This window comes from Delphinus delphis, chromosome Y (genome assembly GCF_949987515.2).
Source record: "Delphinus delphis chromosome Y, mDelDel1.2, whole genome shotgun sequence".
Classification (NCBI taxonomy): domain Eukaryota; kingdom Metazoa; phylum Chordata; class Mammalia; order Artiodactyla; family Delphinidae; genus Delphinus; species Delphinus delphis.
Genome location: NC_082705.1, coordinates 2,217,193 through 2,237,780, shown reverse-complemented (window position 1 = coordinate 2,237,780; position 20,588 = coordinate 2,217,193). Strand labels below are relative to the sequence as shown.

At 39.3% G+C, this 20,588-nt stretch overlaps 2 pseudogenes; both read left to right on the top strand.

Annotated features, from left to right (window-relative positions):
* The first annotated feature begins 3,589 nt into the window (after positions 1–3,589).
* LOC132419241 (insulin-like growth factor-binding protein 3 receptor pseudogene) lies at positions 3,590–4,309 on the top strand (annotated as a pseudogene).
* A 2,615-nt stretch (positions 4,310–6,924) lies between these two features.
* LOC132419239 (ubiquitin-conjugating enzyme E2 D2-like) lies at positions 6,925–7,726 on the top strand (annotated as a pseudogene).
* Positions 7,727–20,588: the final 12,862 nt, after the last annotated feature.

The following is a 20,588-nucleotide window of genomic DNA, read 5'->3' as shown; positions in this document are numbered from 1 at the left end:
ACATGGAGGATCATTCCAATAGCTGTTGGCCAGTCAGGTGATTCACCCTAATCTGATCAATTTATTCATGAGTGGCATTATAAAAGTAATTACCATGGGTATGAAACATATAATAAACTGTGATAAGTAAGGCTTTCCACTTCTGTTCTTACTCACCAGTGAATATTCAAGTGAAATGAGACGACAAGCAAACATTGTCAAGTGGAACAGCTGGTATGTCATCAGCAATCACATTGTGTTCCAGGAAAGAGGTTGGATGGCAAGGCATAATTTCTCCAAACTCAGTGGAGATTTGCAAAAGCCAGGATGCAATGTTTTTCAGAGAGCAAAGCTAACTCTGGAAAAAACAAAGGCAGCTAAGCCAAAACCACACCTCAGAGCATTAGCAAAACTCTTCTGCTGAAGACATTAAAACAAAAGGCCAGTTAAGGAAATGTCAGCAGGGACTAAGGATAATTTCAAGAGAGCTTTGGAATTAGTCTCACTTTTTCTTCTTTCTATTTCTATTAGAATTTGTGTCTAAAGCCAATAATTAAACACCTGTAAGACTAATATGGTATTAAGCACCTGATTTGTCTCATGAAACATGTGGTGACTCACTACTGAACCCAAAATAATTCAAGGGAGCTGTCACTTTCTTTTGAAGAATAGAGTCAGCTTTGAGATGCCACAACCCTGGGTCTTGTAGTGAGGTCTGGGAATTCAGCTATAAATGTAGTAAAGAGCTTGTCTTGAAAGCTGAAGACAGAGCGTGAGGTTGGCCTCTGACTGCAATGACCTGGGCCTCCTCTGTGTGCCTTAACCACACAGACACATGTTTTGTTGGCAAAACCAGACAAGGAATATATGGTTCCACTAAACTGAAGCTTCAAAACACTAGATGCCACACTCTTTCTCACAGAAAGCTATGTGTTCCCACCTAAATGATGCAGACGGGTGGTCAAGATGAGGGGGAATGGAGAAAGGAGAGAACTAACATTTTTTGAGCACCTAATAAATAACAGAGGCATGCTAGGTACTTTACACATATGTGGCTCTGTGGGGTGAAGCAGAACTTTTTTTTAACCTTATTTAGTAAGAAGGTATCAGATTATTTCTGTCTGGATATTGTCAAAAAGTCCCTTGGTTAAAAAAAATAAGTCCCTTGGTAGTCCTTCCTTGTTCCCAAATCACCTGAAAGACCCTTCTTAATAATACAAATTTAAGTTTAGTAAGCCATTCCTGATAGATGATGAAGTGATATGAACTTTGGTGATTTGCTTGGTACTCAGCTCTGATAGCTGGGAGGAGTGGGCTAAATATGCAAAATGGACTTAAGGAGTCTCCAAAGGTGAAGTTGTTCTTGGCCTTGCCTTTTGAAATTCAGCGTTATCAGAATTTCTCAAATGAATTAGGATGATTCCAACTGAGGTCCACTGGTAGGAAAATATATTAAAATCTAGTTACACATCAAGAAAGGAAGTGATGTCTGGACTGGTGACAAGTTCCTCTGGATCCAGTTGTCTTGACACAGATGTCACAGGGTGATACAGGACACAATAACTGAGTAGATGAATGTAACCAGTAGACAAGTAACCTTGAGAGGCCAAGCTTGGGCACCACCAAGTTGTGTGCAAGGACCTGGACCAGAAGGGGCATGCCAGCAGTGGGTGAGCACTCAATGGCCTCAGTAGAATCAATTTATTCAAAAGGTCTCAACAAAACAACAGCATTTGAGACCAGGACCTACCAGTGGACTGGTCGTGCTTTTCTGAGTTTCTCTCCATTTGGGGTTGACAAGAGGCTCCTTTGGAAGAGTAAGCACCTAGAGTTCTTAGTAAATTTGTAAAGGAGATTTTAAATAGGGGACCCCAAACCTATTTACATGTAGAGATTCTAGTGATTAATTAGAAAATTTTAAAATCCAAACTTACAACCCATGCTAGCAAGGTGGATTGTGAGATACCATTTAATCTTCATATCCAAACTAAGAGGTAAGTATTATCATTCCCCACTTCACATATAAGGAAACAAAGGCCTAGTAAGGCTTTTGTGATTTGTCCAAGGTTATTAGGCAAGTTAGTTGTAACCCTGGGGTATTAAATCCCAGTCTAATTCTCAGCTTACATTTCCCTGAACCACACTGAAGTGGAAACAACGAAAGTAGTTGGTAGCATGATCATGCAGAAAATCCTGGCAACCCTTAGAAATAGCTCAGGGATAAAACACTGCTATTTGGCATAAAGATGAAGAAACCAAATAATCCCTAATCTCTAAATTTATCTCATATGCTCACAAGCTTAAAGTGCACTTGAATATGTTCAACATACATGTACCCTAATTTTGAGATCTAATTCTACAAATCACAGGAAATGTTTCATGTATTTCTAATCTCTGCAGATAGAATTAGAGGTTAAAGATTTTCTTCAGGAAAACCAACTAAACAGCCCACCTTCTTCAGGTTGAGAAGGTAAAGGCAGAGTGAAAGTGCCAAAAAGAAAGGTGATTAAATATGGCTAAGGAATTGTTTACAAAACTCTGAAAATTAGCACAACACGAAACTTCTAGAAGCTTGAAGAACATAAAAAATCCTATAGGGCTTCCCTGGTGGTGCAGTGGCTGAGAATCTGCCTGCTAATGCAGGGGACATGGGTTCGAGCCCTAGTCTGGAAGGATCCCACATGCCGCGGAGCAACTAGGCCCATGAGCCACAACTACTGAGCCTGCGCGTCTGGAGCCTGTGCTCTGCAACAAGAGAGGCCGCGACAGTGAGAGGCCCACGCACCGCGATGAAGAGCGGCCCCCACTTGCCACAACTAGGGAAAGCCCTCGCACAGAAACGAAGACCCAACACAGCAAAAGTAAATAAATTAATTTAAAAAGGATAGAATTCTTTAAAAAAAAAAATCCTATAGGTTCCACCTCCTATACTGTTGGTGGGAATGTAAATTGGTGCAGCCACTGTGGAAAATAGTATGGAGGTTCCTCAAAAAACTAAAAATAGAGTTACCGTAGGATCCAGTAATTCCAGTCCTGAACATATATCTGGACAAAACTATAATTTGAAAAGACACAGGCACCCCTTTGCTCACAACAGCACTATTCACAATAGCCAAGACAGAAACAACCTAAATCTCCACTGACAGATGAATGGATAAAGATGTAAAATGGAATATTACTCAGCCATAAAAAGAATGAAATAATGCCACTTGCAACATGGATGGCCCTAGAGATTATCATACTAAATGAAGTAAGTCAGAAAGAGAAAGACAAATACCATATGGTATCACTTATATGTGGAATCTAAAATATGACACAAGCGAACCTACCTATGAAATAGAAATATAGATCAATGGAACAGGATAGAAAGTCCGGAGATAAACCCACACACCTATGGCCACCTAATCTATGACAAAGGAGGCCAGAATATACAATGGAGAAATGACAGTATTTTCAAAAGTGGTGCTGGGAAAACTGGATGGCTACATGTAAAAGAATGAAATTAGAACACTCCCACCCTTTGCTACTCCACACGTGACGTCACAGGGGACGCCAGCCTCTACCTGCCTCCAAGTGGCTCTTCCTGGATGCCCAGAACCCTCTGCTCCCCATGGGCATCTGCCAGGCAGGGCACAACCTGTATCTCTGCCTGGCCCACCACCCACCTCTGGTCTGTATCACTTTGATCCTGCTGCTTCTGGGCCTTTCTGGCCTGGGCCTTGGTTGCTTCCTCCTCACGCACAAGACTGGCCTGTGCAGCTCTGACATCCCTCAGGACTAGGTCTCCTTCTTGAGATCTTTTGGCCAGCTGACCCTTTGCCCTGTGAATGGGACAGTCACAGAGAAGTGGCGTGGCTCACGTTGTGGGCTTATTGACTACCTTGAACTTCAGAGATGGTCTAGACAGGAACAAGACCCAGACATTCCAAGCCGAGGTCCAGGGTAGTCAGATGGGATTGAAAGGATCTTCTGCAGGAGAGCTGGTCCTCATTACAGCCAGGGTGACCAAAGAAAGGACCCCAGGAACCTGCCTATATTTTAGTGGTGCTCCAGTAATCCTGCCCTCCAGCCAGCCTCCCATGTCCTGCTTGGAGGAGGGAGCAGGAAATTCTACCCTGAGCCCTAGGATGACTGAGGAGTATGTCAGCGTCTGAAGCCACAGAGGTCTTGTGCTCAGCAAGTTGCTCACCTCCGAGGAGTTGGCTCTGTGTAGCTCTAGGCTGCTGGTTTTGGGCTCCTTCCTTCTTCTCTTCTGTGGCTTTCTCTGCTGTCTCACTGCTGTGTGCTTCCAGCTGCGCCAGAGTCCTACTGGTCTAGAACCTGGTTCTGAGGGCACTGGCCTAGTTCCCGTCTCATTCTCAGGTGTGAGTCAACTTCTTGGGCCTTGATTCTGAGTTGGAAGAGATGTTACAAAAAGTGGAGAGCTGGAATGTGGGGGGGAAATAAAAGGATTTTTTGCCCCCCCTCAAAAAAAGAACACTCCCTAACAGCATACACAAAAACAAAAACAAAATGAATTAAAGACCTAACTGTAAGGCTGGATACTGTAAAACTCTCAGAGGAAAATATAGGCAGAACACTCTCTGACATAAATCACAGCAAGATCTTTTTTTGATCCACTGCCTAGAGTAATGAAAATAAAAACAAAAATAAACAAATGGGATCTAATGAAACTTAAAAGCTTTTGCACAGCAAAGGAAACCATACACTATACAAAAAGATAACCCTCAGAATGGGAGAAAATATTTCAAATGAAGCAACTGATTAATCTCCCAAATATACAAACAGCTCATGCAGCTCAATATCAAAAAAAAAAACAACCCAATCAAAAAATGGGTAGAAGACCTAAACAGACATTTCTCCAAAGAAGACATAGAGATGGCCAAGTGACACAAGAAAAGATGTGCAACACCACTAATTATTAGAGAAATGCAAATCAAAACTACAATGAGGTATCACTTCACACTGGTCAGAATGGCCATCATCAAAAAATATACAAACAATAAATGCTGGAGAGGGTGTGGAGAAAAGGGAACACTCTTGCACTGTTGGTGGGAATATAAATTGATACAGCCACTATGGAGAAGAGTATGGAGGTTCCTTAAAAAACTACAAATAGAACTACCATACGACCCAGCAATCTCACTACTCAGCATATACCCTGAGAAAACCATAATTTGAAAGGATGCAAAGCAGAAGTAGAGACATAGATGTAGAGAACAAATGAATGGTTACCAAGGAGGATAGGGGGGTGGGATGAATTGGGAGACTGGGACTGACATATATACACTACTATGTATAAAATAGATAACTAATGAAAGCCTGCTGTATAGCACAGGGAACTCTACTCAGTGCTCTGTGGTGACCTAAATGGGAAGGAAATCTAAAAAAACAGTGGATATTTGTATACGTATGACTAATTCACTTTGCTGTACAGCAAGAAACTAATACAACCATACTCCAATAAAGCTTAATTAAAAAAAAAAAAACTAAAAATAGAGTTACCATATGATCCAGCAATCCCACTCCTGGGTGTATATCTGGACAAAACTCTAATTTGAAAAGACACATGCACCCCTATGTCCATAGCAGTGCTATTTACAATAGCCAAGACATCAAAACAACCTAAATGTCCATTGACAAATGAACGGATAAAGAAGATGTGGTACATATATACAATGGAATATTACTCAGCCATAAAAAGGAATGAAATTGGGTCATTTGTAGAGACTTGGTTGGACCTAGAGATTATCCTACTAAGGAAAGTCAGCAAGAAAGACAAGGACAAATACCATATGCTATCACTTATATGTGAAATCTAAAATATGACACAAATGAATTTATCTATGAAACAGACTCACAGACCTGGAGAACAGAGTTGTGCTTGCCCAGGGGAAGGGAGAGTGGGGGAGGGATGGATTTGAAGTTGGGATTAGCAGTTGCAAACTATTAGGTCCTACTATATAGTACAGGGAACTGTATTAAGTATCCCGAATGAAAAAGAATATGAAAAAGAATATATATATATATATATTTTATATATGTAATATATATATAACTGAATCACTTTGCTGTACATCAGAAACCAATACAACATTGTAAATCAACTATATTTTAATAAAATCAATTTTGGGGATTTCCTTGGCTATCCAGTTAAGACTCTGCACTTCCACTGCAGGCGGCATGGGTTCCATCCCTGGCTGAGGAACTAAGATCCCGCATGCTGCATGCAGCGCAACCAAAAATAAAATAAATTTTAAAAAAATCCTATAGGGAGTTCCCTGGTGGCCTAGTGGTTAGGATTCCAGGCCCAGGTTCAATCCCTGGTCAGGGAACTGTGATCCCGCAAGCCATGGTGCAGTGTGGCCAAAAAAAAAAAAGAAAAAAAAAAAAGAATCCTATAGGTTCCAAAAGAGCTTAGGTAAACTCATGAGAGATATCTCAAAAACAAAACTATTTATTTAATCCAAAATTAAAATAAATTGGTGGTAAGGAAACAGACTGTTAAATGACACAAGATAGAAAGCCTAATTCTATATTTAAAAAAAATCAAACCTTGGGAAGTCCCTGGTAGTCCCTTAGGACTCTGCGCTATCACTGTCCAGGGCCTAGGTTCAGTCTCTGGCTGGGGAACTAAGATCCCACAAGCCGGTGGGTGCAGCCAAAAAAAAAAAAAAAAAATCACACCTTTTGATAGTATTCAAAAATACTATCACCTCACATCATGTGCATTAGCACCGTAGGGTCAGCTATGCAGCAGCTGTCAGGTGGGCAGGGAGGAGGCTGAGGCCACAGCTTGAGGGATGCCTTGGCCCCTCTGCACCTGTGTAGAGTCGGTGTGAGATGAAGAAACTACCCTTCCCAGTAGCCTGGAAAATGAAGAGTTTGTGCTGGACCTTTGAGCACATACTGAGGTAGTGAGGAGCCAGACAAAAAGCACAGACTATGGTGCTGAAATGAATTCATAAGGAACTTAGTGATTTGGTCCATGATCCTCTGGCACAATGTTCTGCAGGTCCAATTAGGAATGATATGTTTCATTGGCAAGTCACAATTATGGGACCTAATGACAGTCCATGTCAAAGTGGTGTATTCTTTTTTTTTTTAATAGGTAAATATAAAATTCAGTATTATTTTATTATTGGTTCTTATGACCCAGCAATCCCACTACTGGGCATATCCCCTGAGAAAACCTTAATTTAAAAAAAGACCTATACCACATGTTCACCGCAGCACTATTTACAATAGCCAGGACATGGAAGCAACCTCAGTGTCCATTGACAGATGAATGGATAAAGAACATGTGGCACATATATACAATGCAATATTACTCAGCCATAAAAAGAAATGAAATTGAGTTATTTGTAGCGAGGTGGATGGGCCTAGAAACTGTCATACAGAGTGAAGTAAGTCAGAGAGAAAAACAAATACCGTATGCTAACACATATATATGTATTCTTTTTGACAGTTCATCTTCTTATGGACTACCCCTTCAAACCAGATTGCATTTACCATAAGAATTTATCATCCAAATATCAACAGGAATGGCTGCATTTGTCTCGATATTCTAAGATCACAGTGGTCACCTGCTTTAACTATTTCTAAAGTTCTTTAATCCATTTGTTCACTGCTGTGTGATTCAAACCCAGATAACTCCCTAGTACCAGAGATTGCATGGATCTATAAGACAGACAGAGCTAAGTACAACAGAATATCTCAGGAATGGACTCAGAAGTACGCCATGTGATGCTGCCTTGAGGTCAGAATAAGCCACATTATAGCTGGAATAAACTTTAAATTACTATTCCTTTTTTGATTTTCTTATCCAGCTGCTCTCCTATCAGACCTTCTCTTTTTAAATTTTATTTTTTGTTTAACTCCCTCCATTCATTCACATGGCAAAGACTTAAGTTCTTCCAGCTTTGGACAATACTGCTTTTAGAAACTGTAAAATGGTTACACGAGAACAATGCCCAACATTCAAAAAATTTTTTTTTAAAAATTGAGTATGTAGGGCTTCCCTGGTGGTGCAGTGGTTGAGAGTCCGCCTGCCGATGCAGGGGACACGGGTTCTTGCCCCGGTTCGGGAAGATCCCGCATACCGCGGAGCGGCTGGGCCTGTGAGCCATGGCCGCTGACCCTGTGTGTCCGGAGCCTGTGCTCCACAGCGGGAGAGGCCACAACAGTGAGAGGCCCACGTACCACAAAAAAAAAAAAAAAAAAAAAAATAGTGCCAGGCCTTGTGATACATCTGTTACATAGGAAGGGTTATAGAATCTGCCACCCCAAAATATGCCACTTTGGCATAAGGATTATTTTGACCAGAGGCAATTAAGAAGAAGCAGATACAAGAAGAGTTCCTTATCCTCCCCCTATTTGACTAAAAGCAGGCCATAAATTTGTAAAAGTGTTTCCTCTCCCCTGTCTACCAGGAAGGACAGCAATTAATCACTGTAAACAACACAGAGACCCTTGGCAGCCCAAAGGAACCTACCTGACAAAACTTAACTACAACTGTTTTCCCCACATATTTGCCTTCTCACCCCTAGAAACTCAAAGCCCTTTTCTTTTGTCTTGTCACATCTTTAAAAATGTATTGGTTTTTTTAGATTCCATGTACATGCGTTAGCATACGGTATTTGTTTTTCTCTTTCTGACTTACTTCGCTCTGTATGACAGACTCTAAGTCCATCCACCTCACTACAAATAACTCAATTTCATTTCTTTTTATGGCTAATATTCCATTGTATATATGTGCCACATCTTCTTTATCCATTCATCTGTCGATGTATACTTAGGTTGCTTCCATGTCCTGGCTATTGTAAATAGAGCTGCAATGAACATTGTGGTACATGACACTTTTTGAATTATGTTTTTCTCAGGGTATATCCCCAGTAGTGGGATTGCTGGGTCGTATGGTAGTCCTATTTTTAGTTTTTTAAGGAATCTTCATACTGTTTTCCATAGTGGATATATCAATTTACATTCCCACCAACAGTGCAAGAGGGTCCCCTTTTCTCCACACCCTCTCCAGCACTTATTGTTTGTAGATATCTTTTTAGGGGCATAAAGACACAGACATAGAGAATGGACTTGAGTACATGGGGAGGTGTAAGGGTAAGCTAGGACAAAGTGAGAGAGAGGCATGGACATATATACACTACCAAACGTAAGGTAGATAGCTAGTGGGAAGCAGCCACATAGCACAGGGAGATCAGCTCGGTGCTTTGTGACCACCTAGAGGGATGGGATAGGGAGGGTGGGAGGGAGATGCAAGAGGGAGGAGATATGGGGATATATGTGTATGTATAGCTGATTCACTTTGTTATAAAGCAGAAACTAACACACTATTGTAAAGCAATTATACTCCAAAAAAGATGTTTAAAAATGTATTGTTCTTTTAAAATGGTATATAAGGTGAAGTTCTAACCACCTCTTTGAGTAACTTATTTCTGAGTGCTCCCGTATGTATGTGCGACACATAGGTCAATAAACTTGTTTTTCTCTTATTAATGTGTCTCGTCTAATTTACAAGGTCCCAGCTGGAGAACCCAAGATGGCAAGAGAAAAAGATTGCTTCTCCACTACACATATTTAATCCTTCCAACAACCCTATCATGCAGGTACCATTATTACCCTCATTTACCCATGAATGCTGAGAGCCTTATAGAGGTTAAACAACCTGCCATGGGCTAAGCTAGTAAATGACAAGGCAAGATGATGAGAATCTACTTCAGGGTCCATACTATATATGAAAAATAAATAAAATAATGAAATTTCATTTTCCCTTGTATAAAATATTATTTGTGCTACTCAAACTAAATATCACATCCTGGTTGCTATTATTCACCTTCCTAAACCCTTAACTCACATGCTGTATCAGATATTGAATACAGGTGCACAGTAAACACGTATTAACTGACACTATGAAAGAATAATATCCATGCTAAAAAAGGTAATATCCTAATTTACATGTCTGAATAACTCTTTTATTTTGAAGGAAGTACCTGATTCAAACATTCATGATCTTAAACACAAAGAATATTTCCCAGCACTTACTGTGGATTGTAAGCTACTCTACAGTGTCCTCCCTAAAAAAATAGATAAATGAAATAGATACTTGACCTGAACAATCAACTACCAAAAATGAGTGGAACCAGGCAAGTCAGACATTTTACAGTCATGATGAAAGTGGCCATTTACCCCTTCCTTATTAAACTTTCAACAGAGCTTTTCTAGCTACTATGCCTGGGATATGTAAATACTCAATAAATATCAGCTATTGTGTTGTTATTAAATATTATCATTAATAACATCTGTTACATCTAACCCAGAAAAATAACTATGTCAGTATCAAATAAATAAATAAATAAATAAATAAATAAATAAATAAATAAATTCTTCTTTGCTCCTGCTTCCAATTTTCTGGTTTGCTTTTCAAAGACTTTTGTTAGTAAAATTTAGTAATTTCTTTCAAATGTTAAAGAGTCATGCAATTCCATGATGAAAGGAGACCACCATTACAAAACAACCCTCCCCTTCTCTCGAAGGAAATGAAGTCAGCTACTTCCACTATGTATGTAAAGTAATTTTGACATTGTTAAACTGTCGTGATCGAGTTCTGACAGTTACACTCGTGGAAACACCCAAGGTCTGATGCAGCAGAGCTGCTGGGGAAGGAGGTGGTGCAGGTAATGAAGCCCAGGAAATGTTGGTCATTTGTTCGATTCAGATTACTCTTTTCTTAACTGCTCTACATACATGATGAGAGCAAGAAAAACTAAGTTCCAACGGGAAATATCCATATGGTGAGCAATCTGTAAAACAATGAGAGAGGGAGTTTGTTATTAGGACTTGGAAGAAGTTACTTTGACAAAGTTGATTTGATGTAGGAAAAATGGCACCTACAACTGCAGTGCATGAAGGAGGTGACACCTACATTCCAATACTGTGAAAGTCTCATAGTGAAAAACAAGTCTTTTGACTAGAGGTACATGATTTGAAGAGAAGGAGACGGATTGAAGCTAAAAGGAGCACATAAATGGAGGGTAGGAGCCTATTAGTAGAAAATTCCAAAATAGACTGAGACACCTGGTACATTGGCTGCTTTTTCCTTCTCTACTAATAGATTATGCCCATAATTATAAATAAACTAAGCGAAAGTCACTAGGTTCTTTTCATAGGTTATATCTGTTCTGAGGGACAATGAAAACATCTCTAAGCCTCCCTGTCAATACCTCTATTGTCTTGTTTCCTATCCCTTTAACTCCCAAATGAAGCAAAAGAAAACTGTAATTGGATTTCACCTTGGGCTCCATAATGGTGGATTGGTGGCTCAGTGAAGTCTGAATAGATTCAGCAACTCCTCTGCTGTCTGCCCCCAAATACCAAGTAAGGAATGGCAGCTTCGTGACCTAGCACCATCTATCTGCAAGACTAAAGATGGTCTTTATGTGGTTATCCTGTTCTCTCTCCATCATGGTATAACAATTGTGTTAGAGTTAATGGCATATTATTTAGCTATTGGTTGCAAGATCTAGACTAAAGACAAGGACTGTGTATCACCCTGAAATTCTGGACTTGGAGCTGATGCATTAGCTGCATATGATTCTGAAGAATAAATGAGTGGGTTTATGTATGTATGGAAAGAAGGGTGTGAATGAATGTCAGTATTCAAAAGGTACTGGAGACATATATTCACTGCTGCCCAGCATTCATTCTCCCCCTGTCATGGTAAAATAGAATGGCATTTCTTTTGGGGAAATATCCCACCTCGTGTTTCTCAGCCATGCAGTTTGACCCCAAATTCTGTTTCAGCAATGTATCCCAAGTAGCTTAAACCAATCAGCTAAATCAGGGTTTCAGCCTTGGAACTACTGACATTTGGGGCTCTACATTGTGGGGGTCTGTCCTGTATATTGTAGAATATTCAGCAGCACCACTGGACTATACCCACTACATGCCTTTATGATACTCTACAGTTAAGATAACCAAACATACTTCTAGGCATTGCCAAATGTTCCCCAAGGAGGAGAGGGATGAGGATAAAAATCACCCCTCATAGAGAACCACTGAGCTAAATTCACCCCTCATTTTACTAATGAGTGTTCTTGATTTCAAAAAATTAATAACAGGTATACCTTATTTAGTACTTATTATATGTGACGAATTGCTCAAATAATCCTCAGCAGCTCCACGAGACAGTGTACTAATTAGGGTAAAGACAAGATTTGTATAACAAAGAGATCCCAAAATGCAATAGCTTAGAGAACAAAGACATTTTTCTCATATTCAATGGTCTTTATATGAGTAGTGCAGGTTGGTGGAATTCTACAGTCATTTAAGGATCCAAGCCCCTTCCATTTATTGTCTATTTGGTCTACATTATCATTCTCTACATGGCCAAAGCTGGATGACCACCACATCAGGGTTCCACCCACCAAGAAAGGGAAAAGGTAATGGAGAAAGTATACACAATGCCTTTCAAGGTTGAGATTTGAAACTGGTACCCATTATGTCACACATTCCATTGGCAAGAACTTAGCTGCATCCCCACATTTAATTATAAATCAACCAGCAAATAGTGCCTAACTGCACAATTGTGTGTTCAGCTACAACTGTGGACTGAATGTTTGTGTTCCCCAAAATTCATGTTGAAGCCCTAATCTGCACTGTGATATTATTTGGTGGTAGGGCCTGTGGGAGGTATTTAGGTCATTATGGTGGAGCCCTCATGAATGGGATTAGTGCCCTTATGAGACACAGGAGAAATGATCTCTATCTCTGTCATGTGAAGACAGAGCAAAAGGTGACCATCTGTAAACCAGGAAATGGGTATTCACTAAGAATCTGACAATGCTGGCACACTGATCTTGGACTTCCAGCCTCCAGAACTGTGAGAAATAAATGTTTGTTGTTTGAGCCACCCAGTCTTTGGTATTGTTATAACAGCTTGAACTGACTTAAAAAATAACATAGCTTTGACAGAAGGGGAAATAATTTTGGTAGGAAACTAGCAGTCTCTGCATATTATCATGTTACAAATGAAGAAAGCAAGGTACAGAGCTGTAGTAATTTGCCCAAAGTCAAATGGCTGGCAAGTGGGACAGGAACACAAGCAGCTAATTCCAGAGGCCATGATCTTAAACCCTATAACACTACTTTCAAATCTCTGAATGATAACCTAAAACAAGAAAAGCATTTTACTTAGCAACTTAGTACATATATGTGTGTATCTGTGCATGTTTATATGTGTGTATCTGTGCATGTTTATATGTGTGTATGTTTCATGAAACAATCCCTACCCTTACCACAATCAATGAACGTCAATATTTCTATTCTATTCTATTCTATTCTATACTATCTAATTTTTTAACTGTTGGTCATACCCGCTAAATTGATTTCACAAACCTCCGATGTGTGATTATCAGTATGAAAACAGTGCACTTCACTCAGTTCTAGTAGGCGAATTGGAATTTGTTGGAAGGCTATTGGAGAGATCATGAATAAGAAGGCTAGAAAATAAGATTCAGAAAACAGGTAGGGACTTCCGGAAACCCAGAATCACAACTAAAATCTTGTCATGGGAAGGGCCTGTCAAGATGAAACCTGAAACCATTGTTGATGTTACTTCCACCTCTGCCCCTGGACACAGGATGTCATGACACTGTCACTGAAATCAATGCCAAACCAGGTTGTCTTCTGTGTCTCTCACACCCCAGATTCAATGTCCCAGGAGGAAGCATCCAGTTGGCATATTTTGGCCACATACTTATGCCCAGGTTCTTGGGATCAGGCAGAGCAAGAATCTGGCTTTTCAGCTCACAAAACCACAGAAATGAGGTTAGATTCTGGGCAGCCCAAAAATGAACAAACAAAAAGGAAAATGTCCAATATACTCATAAACCACTAGAAGCAGCATATATTGGTACAGCCATTTGGAGAGCAATTTGGCATTATTTTGTAGAACTAAAATATGTATCCTATGATGCAGAAATTCCATTTCTAGGCATACAGTCTGGATTGAAATTCCCACACAACGTGTATAAAGAGACATGTTTAAGTATGTTCACTGAAACATTATCTATAATAATGAAAACTGGAAACAAGCTAAAGCTTTATCATTTTAAAAATGAACAAGACTGGGTCTTGTTCATCTTTAAGTCCTAGCACCAAGCATTGCTGACAGATTATCAGAACCACATAAATACTTGTTGAAATGAACAACAATTGAATGAACTGTCAATCAGAAATTATCCAGTGAGTGATACGCAGGGATGGACCGAAATATTCAGAGATCCTTTAGAAGAAACCATCATGTGGTGAAAAAAATGTGGGTTTTAGGTTATGAAAAAGTTTGGTATGATACCAAGTTATGGTTGTGCAACCTAGGGCAAGCTGCTTAACCCCTGGGCCTCAATCTCCTTGTCTATAAATGAGAGGATTAATGGAATAAGGGATACTGGATATGTAGTGCAGGGCCTCCCAACAATTAGGTTCAATGCTGCACTGTGACTAAATGATGGGCATGGCAAGAATTTGATCCCTCAGCCTTTGGGTTGCCTAGAGCCCCTGGGCCAGTCACCTCTGGCCTTGAGCATCCTCATTCATCTTTTATTCCAGTATAAAATATTAGAATTTTCTACATGTGCCATGACATGAAAACTGATCAGAAACACTAGCATCTTGCAGTCCCTGGCACATAGAATATACTCAGTGAATGTTAGTTCCCACCACTTCCTGATGGAATGGGAAGCTCTCTCAGGATTTACTATCTACCAGGGTCACACGTGATCTGAAATCATGTAGGTCTTGCCAGATCTCCTGGAAGTGGCTCTCCTAAAAGTCACAAAGGATTTAAGAATGGCCTCAATATGTTCTTCACACAGGAGACCACCTGGGAACTTTCCAAATATACAGAACAAAAGTCATGGGGTCTAGAGTGAGTCAAACGAAGGATGGAAAAGAAATGTTCTTCAATCTTACCTCCTAAACTTCACCTTGACTCAGACCATCTTTTTTCCTATTCTATCTCAAGATCTTATCTGTCTTGTATGTTATCACACATAAAGGTGTTGAGAAGGAACACTTTTCTATTCTGGGTGTCTCCTTCCACGTGAATAGGTTTCCAAAAGTATTACACTCCTGGCTTCTTTCTGCCCCCTTATTCCACCTCAAGGGAAATGGAGCTAACTGATAAGTTTGGAGGGAGAAAGTAGTCACATGTGGCCCAACTTCTTAATTCTTTCTTCCCCATGGAAGCTAACATCCTAGAGAAACCATGTGTTCTTAACTTCGCACACAGTACACTTATTGGAAATCAGCCTGCTGCCCAGAAAGCCTGCTGTGGCCCAGGGTTGCCAGTAATGAAATGAGGAAATCTATCGCATTCCAAACTCCTACTTGTCCCATACCAGCCATATTCTCTGATATCAGCTTTCTCAATAGGTCACACAGGCAGCCAGGCCAAACCAGACCAAGCAGATGGCTTAACAGCATAGGTTTCTGGAAAAGGTTGGACTTAGAATCACACGAATCTAAAACCACATCTCAGTTCCACTCCTTGAAAAGCTGTGTCATTTTGGGCAAGTTACAAATCGTTCATCTAGCCCTCTGATTCCTTCAAAACTAAAATAGGGATTTGAAAATGGGTCAGTTAAACATATACCTACTATAGAACCAAGCCATTCATCTCCTTGAAGTATCCATCCAAGATAAGTTAAAACATATGCCCATACAATGCTCAGAGCAGCTTCATTTGTAAACACTCAGAACTGGAAACAATCCACATGTTTATCAATGAGTTCATGGATAAACAAAGTGGTATATTCATACAATAGGATACCACTCAGCAATAAAAAGGACCATATACACAACAACATGGATGAATCTTAAACTAATTATGCTGAGCAAAAGAAACCAGGCTAAAGAAATTGCATATTTTATTACTGCATTTATATAAAATTTTCAAAAATACAAATCAATTTATCATACCAGAAAGCAGCTAGATCAGTGGTTCCCTAGGGGAGGCTGGGGATGGGAAAAGAGCAGTGAGAAAGAACGAATTAAGAAGGGCACAAGAAAACTCTTGAGGGGGCGAATATGTTCATTATCTTAATTGTGATGATGATCTTACAGGTGTCAAAACATCAAACTGTACTTTAAATATGTACAGTTTATGGTATAGCCAGTGACACACTAATAAAACTGCAAAAAAATGTGTGTCAAAGCATATATAGGGAAGAAACAGCAGGAATCAAATCCCCTGATCACTCTTCAAGTGGCACCTTTTTAATAAACTAGACTTCAGTAAAAAAAGTTTTTTTTGATTACTGGACAGGCTCACCAAGAAGAAAAGAGACAGGCCCCAAATAAACAAAATAAGAAATAAAAGGTGAGAAATAAAAAACAATACCACAGAAATATAAAAAATCATAAGAAAATACTATGAACAGTTAAATGCCAACAAACTGGACAACCAAGAAGAAATGGACAGGTTTCTAGAAACATACAGCCCACCAAAACTGAATCAAGAACAAATAGATAATTTGAACACACCAATCACTAGAAATAATATAGAATCTGTAATTTTAAAAGTCCTTACAAAACCATTTTTTTAGATTCCATATATATTGTACCAAGAAAAAAAGAAAACAAAAAACTCCCTACAAACAGAAGTCCAGGACCAGATGGCTTCACAGACAAATTCTACCAAACATACAGAGAAAAACTTATACCTATCCTTCTCAAACTCTTCCAAAAGATTGCAGAGGAGGGAGCACACCCAAAGTCATTCTATGAAGCTATCATCACCTTAATACTAAAACCAGACAAAGACACTACCAAAAAAGAAAAGTGTAGGCCAATAGGATCATACACCATGATCAAGTTGGATTCATTCCAGGGTCACAAGGGTGGTTCAACATATGCAAATCAATCAATGTGATACACCACATCCACAAAAGAAAAGGCAAAAACCATCTCAATAGATGTAGAAAAAGCTTTTGAAAAAATTCAAAATCCATTCATAATATAAACTCTCACTAAAGTTGGTACAGCAGGAACATATCTAAACATAATATAAAAATTATTTATGACAAACCCACAACCAACATAATATTCTGGTGAAAAGCTGAAAGCCTTCCTACGATATTCTTGAACAAGACAAGGATGCCCACTCTCATCACTTCTATTGAACATAGTATTGGAAGTCCTAGTCACAGCTATCAAATAAGAAAAAAAAAATAAAATGTATCTGAGTGGGAAAAGAAGAGGTAAAATTGTCCTTATATGCAGATGACATGATACTCTATTTAGAAATCCTTAATGAGGCCGTACAAAAATTATTAGAACTGATAAATGAATTCAGCAAGGTAGCAGGCTACAAGATTAATATACAAAAATCTGTTGCATTTCTTTACACTAACAATGAAATATCAGAAAGAGAAAGTTTTAAAAATCCCATTTAAAAATCACATAAAAAATAAAATAAAATACTTAGGAATAAATGTAACCAAGGAGTTGTAAGACTTATATGTTGAGAACTATAAAACACTGATAAAGGAAACTGAAGATGATTCAAAGAAATGGAAAGATATTCCATGCTGTTGGATTGGAAGAATTAATATTGTTAAAATGATCATACTACCCAAAGCAAGATACAGATTCAATGCAATCCCTATCAAATTACCCTTGACATTTTTCACAACTAGAACAAATAATCCTAAAATTTATATGGAACCACAAAAGACCCAGAATTGCCAAAATAATCCTGAGGAAAAGGCAAAAGAGCTGGGAGCATAACCCTCCCAGACTTCAGACAATACTATAAAGATAAAGTAATCAAAAGAGCATGGTATTGGCACAACAAACATATAGATCAATGGAACAGAATAGAGAGCCCAGAAATAAACCCACACACCTATGGTTAACTAATCTTTGACAAAGGAGGCAAGGATATACAAGGGAAAAAAGACAGTCTCTTCAGCAAGTGGTGTTTGGAAAGTTGGACAGCCACATGTAAATCAATGAGAGAACACTCCCTCACACAGCCAAAGCAATCTTGAGAACGAAAGAAGGAACTGGAGGAATCAGGCTCCCTGACTTCAGACTATACTACAAAGCTACAGTCATCAAGACGGTATGGTACTGGCACAAAAACAGAAAGATAGATCAATGGAACAGGATAGAAAGCCCAGAGATAAACCCATGCACATATGGACACCTTATCTTTGATAAAGGTGGCAGTAATGTACAATGGAGAAAGGACAGCCTCTTCAATAAGTGGTGCTGGGAAAACTGGACAGGTACATGTAAAAGTATGAGATTAGATCACTCCCTAACACCATACACAAAAATAAGCTCAAAATGGATTAAAGACCTAAATGTAAGGCCAGAAACTGTCAAACTCTTAGAGGAAAACATAGGCAGAACACTCTATGACATAAATCAAAGCAAGATCCTTTCTGACCCACCTCCTAGAGTAATGGAAATAAAAACAAAAATAAACAAATGGGACCTAATGAAACTTCAAAGCTTTTGCACAGCAAAGGAAACCATAAACAAGACCAAAAGACAACCCTCAGAATGGGAGAAAATATTTGCAAATGAAGCAACCGACAAAGGATTAATCTCCAAAATTTACAAGCAGCTCATGCAGCTCAATAACAAGAAAACAAACAACCCAATCCAAAAATGGGCAGAAGACCTAAATAGACATTTCTCCAAAGAAGATATACAGACTGCCAACAAACACATGAAAGAATGCTCAACATCATTAATCATTAGAGAAATGCAAATCAAAACTACAATGAGATATCATCTCACACCAGTCAGAATGGCCATCATCAAAAAATCTAGAAACAATAAATGCTGGAGAGGGTGTGGAGAAAAGGGAACACTCTTGCACTGCTGGTGGGAATGTGAATTGGTTCAGCCACTATGGAGAACAGTATGGAGGTTCCTTAAAAAACTACAAATAGAACTACCATATGACCCAGCAATCCCACTACTGGGCATATACCCTGAGAAAACCAAAATTCAAAAAGAGTCATGCACCAAAATGTTCATTGCAGCTCTATTTACAATAGCCCGGAGATGGAAACAACCTAAGTGCCCGTCATCGGATGAATGGATAAAGAAGATGTGGCACATATATACAATGGAATATTACTCAGCCATAAAAAGAAACGAAATTGAGCTATTTGTAATGAGGTGGATAGACCTAGAGTCTGTCATACAGAGTGAAGTAAGTCAGAAAGAAAAAGACAAATACTGTATGCTAACACATATATATGGAATTTAAGAAAAAAATGTCATGAAGAACCTAGGGGTAAAGCAGGAATAAAGACGCAGACCTCTTAGAGAACGGACTTGAGGTTATGGGGAGGGGGAAGGGTGAGCTGTGACAGGGCGAGAGAGAGTCATGGGCATATACACAGTAACAAACGCAGTAAGGTAGATAGCTAGTGGGAAGCAGCCGCATGGCACAGGGATATTGGCTCGGTGCTTTGTGACAGCCTGGAGGGGTGGGATGGGGAGGGTGGGAGGGAGGGAGACGCAAGAGGGAAGACATATGGGAACATATGTTTATGTATGACTGATTCACTTTGTTATAAAGCAGAAACTAACACACTATTGTAAAGCAATTATACCCCAATAAAGATGTTAAAAAAAAAAAAAAAAAAAAAAAAGACATGACTCCATAAAACTAGAAGAGAACATAGGCAAGACATTTTCTGACATAAATCATAGCAAAATTTTCTTAGATCAGTCTCCCAAGACAAAAAAAAAAAAAAAAAAAAAGACAAATGGGGGCACTGCCCTGGTGGTGCAGTGGTTAGGGATCTATCTGCCAATGCAGGGGACACGGGTTCAGGCCCTGGTCTGGGAAGATTCCACATGTCGCAGAGCAAGTAAGCCCATGCACCACAACTACTAAGCCTGCACTCGAGAGCCTGCGAGCCACAACTAATGAAGCCCACACACCTAGAGCCAGTGCTGTGCAACAAGAGAAACCACCACAATGAGAAGCCTGCGCACCGCAATGAAGAGCAACACCTGCTCACTGCAACTACAGAAAGCCTGCATGCAGCAACAAAGACCCAACACAGACAAAAATAGGTAAATAAATAAATTTATAAAAAAACAAATGGGACCTAGTCCAACTTAAAAGCTTTTGCACAGTAAAGGAAACCATAAACAAAACAAAAAAACAACCTATGGTTTGGGAGGAAAAATTTGCAAACAATGTGACCAACAATGGATTAGTTTCCAAAATATACAAACAGCTCATACAGCAGAATATCAAAAAAAAAAAAAAAAAACCCCAAACCAAACAACCCAATCAAATACATGGGCAGAAGACCTAAACAAACATTTCTTCAAAGAAGACACACAGGTGGGCAACAGGCACATGAAAAGATGCTCAACATTGCTAATTATTAGAGAAATGTGAATCAACACTACAATAAGGTATCACCATCACTGTAGTCAGAATGGCCATCATTAAAATTCAACAGATATCAAAGGCTGGAGATGGTGTGGAGAAAAGGGAACCCTCTTACACTGTTGGTACAAATGTAACTTGTTTAGGCCACTATGGAAAACAC